Here is a 6,864-nt window from a genome sequence, read left to right on the forward strand (position 1 = left end):
TATTGTGGAATACAAAATAGCTGCTTCTTTAAGGAGGGAAACTAGATGTACTGATGTCCAACAATCTCCATGGTATGGCAGTGAGTGAAAAAAGCAAAGCTCATAATAGGTTCTCACTACTTACATAGAACTCTGGAATAAGAAAGAAACTGATAAAAAGTATTTACTTCAAGAAAGAGAATCTGGGAGCCTTTGGGTGGGAAGAATGGAGACCCTTTCATCAAAAAGTCTGCATTCAAAAATCAGAAATCTTGGACTTCAAATGCTATTCTCTTTCCACACTGCCCTGCCAAACTCCTCTCTTCTACATGACTGCTGAGACTGCTTGCATAAGAGCACCCCCAACAGAGTCTATAAAATGTCTTTGAGAGCATATCATGTAACGCTCTCAGCCAAAATCCCTCTCCTCTTTATTCCTTCCTATTTGTTTTCTTGAACATTTTCTCAAGGTTTGGCAAACCTGGGGTGAACACCCTTCTTAGAGCTCATCCTGAGGCCGAATTGTCTGAGAGCTCTGTGGCACACCTGTTTCTGGGTCCACCTGCTGCTGCTCCTCCTCCCCCAGGATGGGGTACGGGAGTCTTACCTGCTCACCCTGTGGGATGCTCCTGGTGTTTACACTGGAAGCCTGTTTTCTCGAAGTTTCCTATTTAGTCAGTGCAGAGTTGACATATTCTCATGTCTGTCTTTCAACCGCCTCTTAAATCTAAAGCACTGCCTCCAGGGCCCCTGAAGGACTTCCAGGAATCTTCTCTCAAACCTTCCCAGCTTCATGCATCGTTTGAGAGGCTCAGAACTAACCACAGCCAGGCGGGTATGGCCTCCAGAGAACTACACTGTGGTTGACTACATTAATGCAAAATAGACTAGAGCAGAAACAAAGTCCTATCAGAATGCCTGAAATTTCTGCCCCAGTTGGCACTTGGTGAGGGGTGGTCCAGGGGAGTGAGAAGGGAGTACATACTGCGGGTGGGATGCTACTTACATGACCTGAGGCCCATGGCCAGCAAGCTGAAGATGCTACCAGAACAGAATATTCATACTACTGAGTGTTTTTTCTGTTGGTTGGGGGCAGGTGGGTTAAGTAGGTAGATTTATATATTTTTATTTAACTTTTAACAATTATACAGGCACACCATGGGCACTATGAAAAACAAACTGGGCACCTGGGTGGCTCAGTTGGTTAAGCCTCTGACTCTTAATTTCTGCTCAGGTCATGATCTTGGGGATGTGGGATGGAGCCCCAGGAAGGGGTCTGCTTGAGATTCTCTCTCCCTCTGCCCCTGCCCCTCTCAAATAAATAAATCCTTAAAAAAAGAAAAAGAAAAAACAGAAGCTCCATACAAGCAAAATGAAGCAAGTACAAGTTAGAATCCATGCATCCATGAGCAATTATCATGAACATTCTGATGTCCATACTCTAGATGGTTTTCTGTATGTATCTATAGATGTTTAGGTTTGCTTTAACTACATTGGGATTCAACGATATAAATATTAAGCATTTTTCATAATTTTGTTCTTAATCATAGTAAAGAATTCTTCACTATATGCATTTCATCTAATGTTGGACATATCGTTTGCCATTCCAGCTACTTCATTTACATTTAGCTACTTCATTACACCCACTTTCTGTGTTTGGGTGCTTTCAACAAAGAAAGAATTCATGGAAAGTTGAAGCAAACAGTGGTGATTAGATATTAGATATTTGGGTGATTAGAAGTGCGATTCTGGAGACAGATTGAGGTGGAAATAAAACAAAGAGGGGACAAAGTTTTAAGCTGAAAGATCACAGTGCCACTCTCATTTAGGTTCTCTATGCAAAACAGGGATTGAAACTAGGTTAACTGGGATTGGTTGGGTTAATATGCAAATGAGGGACTGAAGCTGTTGAAGTGGATTGGCTCTTTTTGAAGTGAAGACCTGAAGAACGCAGGTGATCCAACTGCCATGGTGAGAAGTACGTTCAGTCCAGGCTGAGGACCATGTGGCTGGCTGCAAAGTTCAAAAAGTTCATAGTTTCTCCCATAAGGATATGCCTAAATCTCTCCTCCTTGAGGGTCTCCAGACCCATATTTAGAAGAGACTCTCTCAGCATGGCTTGCCTGCTCCATTTTGCAATCTCTTCACAGGGCCCAGTGATGGAGGAGTTTTGTTGTAGCTATTTATAATGTAGGCAGGAATCTGAATGGCTACCTCAGCTTTGGAAAGTGGAATCTGATGACTTTTGAAAGAGACTCCTTTTGTCTTAAAAACATCATCAATATCAGCTCTCATCAGTGTGATGACCCCAAAGGAAAACAAGAGCTACCATGTTTCAGTTGTTTTTTTTTTTTTTTTAAGATTTTATTTATTTATTCATGAGAGAAACAGAGAAAGAGAGAGATAGAGAGAGAGAGGCAGAGACACAGGTAGAGGGAGAAGCAGGCTCCATGCAGGGACCCCGACGTGGGACTGGATCTCGGGTCTCCAGGACCACGCCCTGGGCTGAAGGCGGCGCTAAACCGCTGAGCCACCAGGGTTGCCCCCATGTTTCAGTTTTGAACTAATTTACCTTCAATTCTGAATATAGGTGCTGCAGACTTGGAAGAGGCAAGCATCTAGTTAAGCATTTTATATTCTGTGGCAGCTTTAGCTCCATTGTTCTAGGAAGAAGTAAAGTTTGTCCTACCAAATAGAGCTTCAGTCTAAATTGTGGGTATATATATTCATTGGCTCATGCTGCCATAATGAAATACCAGAGACTGGGTGGATGCCAGAAATATATTCTCTCACAGTTCTGGGGGCTAGAAGTCCAAGTTCAAGGTTTCAGCTGATTTGGTTTCTGGTGAAGACTCTTCCTGGCTCATAGATGGCCACGTCCTTTCAGCTATGTCTTCACATGGCTTTTCTTCAGTGTGTATACATGTGGGCAGAGATAGCGAGCTCTCTAGGTATCTTTGAAAGAGGACTTCGGCTGCCTGTATTTGACCTGAAACTTTTTAGTTGGATTCCTTTCTTTCTTTAAAAAAGATTTATTTATTAGGTAGGAGAGAGGGAGTGAGAGAATCTCAAGCAGACCACACTGAGCCAGGAGCCCATCTGGACCTTTCTTGACTCTGGGATCATGACCTGAGCCAAAATCAGGAGTCTAATGCTCAATGGACTGAGCCATCTAGGCACCCCAGGTTCTTCTTTCCAGCTAGTCTCTTGGCTAGTCTCTTGCCTCTAAGGGCAAAGCATCCCCTGATAGGAATAGAAACTATCCCCTCAAGCAACAAGGGCTGCCCCGAGCAATGATCGACTTGACCTTTACTGCCCACCTGCGTGCACCCACCTATCTTTGTTCTACACTTTCCTTCTATAACCCTGCAAGTATTTTTGGCATTTTGGAGACAGTCTTTGAGACCTTAGTCAGCTGTCTTCCCAGGGCTGGCCTTGCTGAAATCACTTCCTTTCTCGTTTCTCTACCTCTCACATCTCTGTCTTTGGATTTTGTCAGCAGTAAGTAGTCATATCTGCTCTGTTTGGGACCCCAGAGGAGATGCTCTTGCACTCCTGTGCCTGTTATATCTTTTCTTCTTCTTTTTTTTTTTAATGTTTTTTTTTTAAATTTTATTTATGATAGTCACACAGAGAGAGAGAGAGAGAGAGAGAGGCAGAGACATAGGCAGAGGGAGAAGCAGGCTCCATGCATCGGCAGCCCGATGTGGGATTCGATCCCGGGTCTCCAGGATCGCGCCCTGGGCCAAAGGCAGGCGCTAAACCACTGCGCCACCCAGGGATCCCCTATATCTTTTCTTCTAAGGACATTAATCCTAACAGATTAGGGCCCCATTCTTACAACCTCATTTAACCTCAGAGTTCCCTTCTCCACAGATAGCCATACTCAGGGAAGGACAGAAAAATCCCATCCAGAACAGTGTGTATCCACCTGATGGTGTCACTTAAGACTGACCAGCCCTTGAGGGATAATATTAACTTGTCTGGTGGCCTTGTCTGGGTAAGGGAGATTATTTTCTGAAAGTGGGCATAAAGCTCCTCACAAAGTCAGCGTGGGTTCTCTTCCTATCATTGTCAGGTAGGAACAGTGGTGTATGGCCATAAAGTCAAAGAGATGAATTTATCCTCCACAAATCCCTCAGCACCAAGGAATCTGCTGGATGCTGAATATGGGTTTAGGGCACTGGAGCACCATGGTTAAGAGCTCTGGTTCTGAGCTAACTGAATGCAAATCCCAGCTGCACCTCTTGTTTGCTATCATGGGACTATTACTTCAGCTCTGTGAGCCAGAATTTCCCGACAGACAGATGGGGTACTATGTGTGCTGTGCCAAGGCCTGGGGTTGTTTACTCGCCTCTGGTGATGAGCAGCCCCCTGTGGCACCGCACAATAATTATCTATGCCTGTCATGACATGAAAGAAATTAGGAAGCACTAAATAAGCTTTAGTTTCCTCATCTCTAAAATGGAGTTTAGCACTTAGCTGGGCCCCAATTTGTTCACTGATTTCCTTCATCTTCTCTGGTAAGTGTTAAAGCCATCTGGCCCTCCATTCCTATGATGATGAAAATAAGGGAGTTAGATCAAAGCACATCCAGGGTTCATTTTAATTCCACAATTTCTGGTATTGAAGAGAAACAATCCTTACAATGTTGGGTTGTGTTGAGGTGAACATGTCACAAATGCTTTTACTACCCCTACCAACCAGGGCAGGGAACAGAGCCAGTACCAATTTCGCCTATACACCTAAGAGGGTTCGCCATGAGCTCAAAACGCTGTAAGTGACTCACAAGGGGGAAATTTTGAATTGTTACTAGCTCTAGTACTAGTTAGGTTTTATGACTATGCAGATCATTCACCCATTCATTCATTTATTAGATATTTACCGATGGCCTACTACATGCCACACATGGCTCTGTATTGATGTACAGTCATTTTAAGAAGTTCAAATTCCTTACCCCATTGATGCTTACAGTGGAGGAAGCAGTCAATAAACAAATAACCAAGTATATACTGAATATGGATGTAGGAAGTGCTATGGGATAAATAAAACAGGGTGAGGGAGATGGGGAATGCCAGGTGCTGGACAGGTGACTAGAGATGGCTTCTCTGATGACATCTGAGCAGAGGCTGAAGGAGTGTGACACTGAACCACACAGTGTCATGGGAATATGTTCCATGACAAATCTTAATATCCATAAGGTTAGTCCTTACAATTTAAAAGACCATGAGAAAAAAAAATAATAAATAAAATAAAAATTAAATAAATAAATAAATAAATAAATAAATAAATAAAAGACCATGAGAATACACTTGCACATGTTTACTACACAGGAGTAAAGTATAAATAGTACTAAAATAAAACAAACATTGACACACTCACTACCCAGCACAATAAAAAATATTTACTCATACCAATGATCAATTTTCATATTATCATTTTTAAAAAAATTATTAAATGAAAAAGGCAGACAAAAAACAGCCTTTACAATTTCTGTCCAGGCCAGAACCCAAGATGGCCACACTTGCTGGGACACACTGGCTGTCATTACTTCTGTGCCGACCTTACTCTGTGGCTTTGTATCTAAAATGCTGTTCCTTTGTGAACCACAGCCAAATAAGAAGTGGAGCAGTTCTGGAATCAGAACAGAGGCTCACATGGTCCTCTGTCTCCCCATATCACTAGCTACAGCTGGTCTCTTCCCATGAGGATGCCTACCTGCCACAGTGGCTCTAAAAAGGTTGCATTTTCAGGGGTTGCTTTTTGACTTGTCAGCCCTGTGGCTCCTGGGAATTATGAATATCATTTGGAACTTGTGAAGTCCCCGTGTCTGGGGTAGCACTGATCCACAGAGCTCAGTTTGCACTTCTTTGCCTTCTCATGTATCACACCAGCAATGAGATTGTATGCTGGATGAGGGACTCAGTAAAAGACCTGAAGACACCCCAGCTATACCAGTCCGGAACGGTGGACTTGATTACTGTGTTTTGCTCTGTAGGATTGGCAGCTATGTAGAGAGCTGAAGTTTTTGTTTTTTGTTTAAGATTTATTTATTCATGAGAGACACAGAGAGAGAGAGAGGCAGGGACATAGGCAGAGGGAGAAGCAGGCTCCTCACAGGGAGCCTGATGTGGGACTCGATCCCAGATCCCAGGATCACACCCTGAGCCGAAGGCAGACGCTCAACTGCTGAGCCACACAGGTGTCCCAAGAGCTGAAGTTTTTAACATCCTCTCCCTTTAAGACTGACCTGCCTCTGCCTGTCACTCTGCTCTCCAGCCAGGGCAGAGTTCTCCAGAACTGTGCAGACCCTTTGTGTTTGCAGATCCTCTTGGGGCTCAGTGTCAGCAGAGTACCTCATAGAGCCACTGTAGTGGAAAAGGGTCCAATTTCACCCCTTGTTTCTAAAGATGGTGATGGGGTTCAGGACATGCTACCCCAAGGTAAGGCACCTGCACATACTGAGTGTTTTCAGCAGAAGGAATTTGAGAAACGGGAGGTACAGAAAGAACTTTCTGACCTCCTCCTGCAGCGGGTCCTAAAACACTCATGTGAAAGGTGCCCTCCTCCTTACACCAGAAAGAAAGGAGCATTCTTCCCTTCAAAAAGGAAGGCACACGGTGAGGGATCTGGATAAACAGGCCTTGCTGGCTGACTGTCCTCCAGCGGACTATATTTACCTGAAACTCATTGTCTTGTCATATTTTTCCACGACTTTGTACTTCTCATCAAACCTAGCATAAAACACTTCACGTTAGCATTTCTCTAGTTCTTCATTTCTTTTGAAGGCTCCTGTGTCACTTAAAACTTATATAAATAAATTTGTATACTTTTGTCACCAGGGTGCCAGCTGAGAATTTAGAAGGGCAGAGGAAGAAAGATATT

At 43.5% G+C, this 6,864-nt stretch overlaps 1 pseudogene; it reads left to right on the top strand.

Annotated features, from left to right (window-relative positions):
* Window positions 1–5,566: 5,566 nt before the first annotated feature.
* On the top strand, window positions 5,567–5,994 carry LOC125754652 (succinate dehydrogenase cytochrome b560 subunit, mitochondrial-like; annotated as a pseudogene).
* Window positions 5,995–6,864: the final 870 nt, after the last annotated feature.

The sequence above is a fragment of the Canis lupus genome, chromosome 1 (genome assembly GCF_003254725.2).
Source record: "Canis lupus dingo isolate Sandy chromosome 1, ASM325472v2, whole genome shotgun sequence".
Lineage (NCBI taxonomy): Eukaryota > Metazoa > Chordata > Mammalia > Carnivora > Canidae > Canis > Canis lupus.